Source organism: Piliocolobus tephrosceles, chromosome 10, assembly GCF_002776525.5.
Source record: "Piliocolobus tephrosceles isolate RC106 chromosome 10, ASM277652v3, whole genome shotgun sequence".
In the NCBI taxonomy this organism is placed as follows: Eukaryota; Metazoa; Chordata; class Mammalia; order Primates; family Cercopithecidae; genus Piliocolobus; species Piliocolobus tephrosceles.
Window position 1 is genome coordinate 47,950,150 of NC_045443.1, and position 1,587 is coordinate 47,951,736.

Below are 1,587 nucleotides of genomic sequence, written 5' to 3' on the forward strand. Positions count from 1 at the left end.
TCAACTGAGTTGTGGTTTTTTGGGGTTTTTTTGAGACGTAGTCTCACTCTGCTGCCCAGCCTGGAGTGCAGTGGCGCGATCTCAGCTCACCATGAACTCCGTCTCCTGGCTTCAAGCGATTCTCCTGTCTCCGCCTCCCGAGTAGCTGGGACTATAGGCTCATGCCACCACGTCCAGCTAATTTTTGTATTTTTAGTAGAGTCAGAGTTTCGCCGTATTTGTCAGGCTGGTCTCAAACTCCTGACCTCAGGTGATCCACCCGCCTCCGCCTCCCAAAGTGTTGGGATTACAAGCGTGAGCCACCGCGCTCGGCCCCTCCCCTGCTTTTTACTGATCAACTTTTGTTAAGCATTCTGTGGTCCACGGAAGAAAAACCCAAACACCAAAGAACAGTAAACTCGTACAACCAGCCTTCCAGCCATCAATATTCCGGATTCCAGAATGACTGAGGTTGGACTTTGTTAATCATCGAAGGCTGATATCTGAGAAACTCTTCCCCTCCCTTACCTTTATAGGCCACTTTTCTTTCAGTAATGCCGAAACACTGACTTAACAGTTGTTCCCCAGTTCAGCATTTAATAGGTAATCAATAATGTTTGCTGAATGTCAATAGCTAAACGTTAGTGACCTCTTAAAACGGTCTAGCAGAGTAAATCTTCGGCTTTATATCACATTCTTCGACCCAAAGGGCCCAAAATAGGAAAAGCTCTCTCCACTAAATCAGTTCCCTAAATTGGGGATCTCAAAGTAGCAAAATTTCAGAAAACTTTTGCAACTTTGTCAAGAGCGTACTAAAAAAGTTTATCTTTTGTCGTTTACTATCATTAAAACCATAAAACAGCATTTTGCAAGGAAATTTTAAAAATTAAGAATAAGGCATAATTCCTTTTCCAGAGAGGTAGACACAAAAATATTCTTAAAAGTTTTTGTAATGCATTAAAACAGCAGCATAACATTTTATTAACACTCTGTTACGTTTCTTTTTTCTTTTGTTTTTTCTTTGAGACGGAGTTTTGCTCTTGCTGCCCAGGCAGGAGTGCAATGACGCGATCTCGGCTCACCGCAACCTCCGCCTTCCTGGTTCAAGCGATTCTCCTGCCTCAGCCTCCCGAATAGCTGGGATTACAGGCATGCGCCACCAGACGCGGCTCCTTTTGTATTTTTCTTTTTCTTTTTTTTTTTTTTTTTTGAGATGGAGTCTCGCTCTGTCGCTCGGGCTGGAGTGCAGTGGCGGGATCTCAGCTCACTGTAAGCTCCGCCTCCCGGGTTTACGCCATTCTCCTGCCTCAGCCTCCCGAGTAGCTGGGACTACAGGCGTCCGCCACGTCGCCCGGCTAGTTTTTTGTATTTTTTAGTAGAGACGGGGTTTCACAGTGGTAGCCAGGATGGTCTCGATCTCCTGACCTCGTGATCCGCCCGTCTCGGCCTCCCAAAGTGCTGGGATTACAGGCTTGAGCCACCGCGCCCGGCTCCTTTTGTATTTTTCTAGTAGAGACGGGGTTTCTCCGTGTTGGTCAGGCTGGTCTCGAACCCCCGATCTCAGGTGATCCGCCTGCCTGGGCCTCCCAAAGTGCTGGGATTACAGGC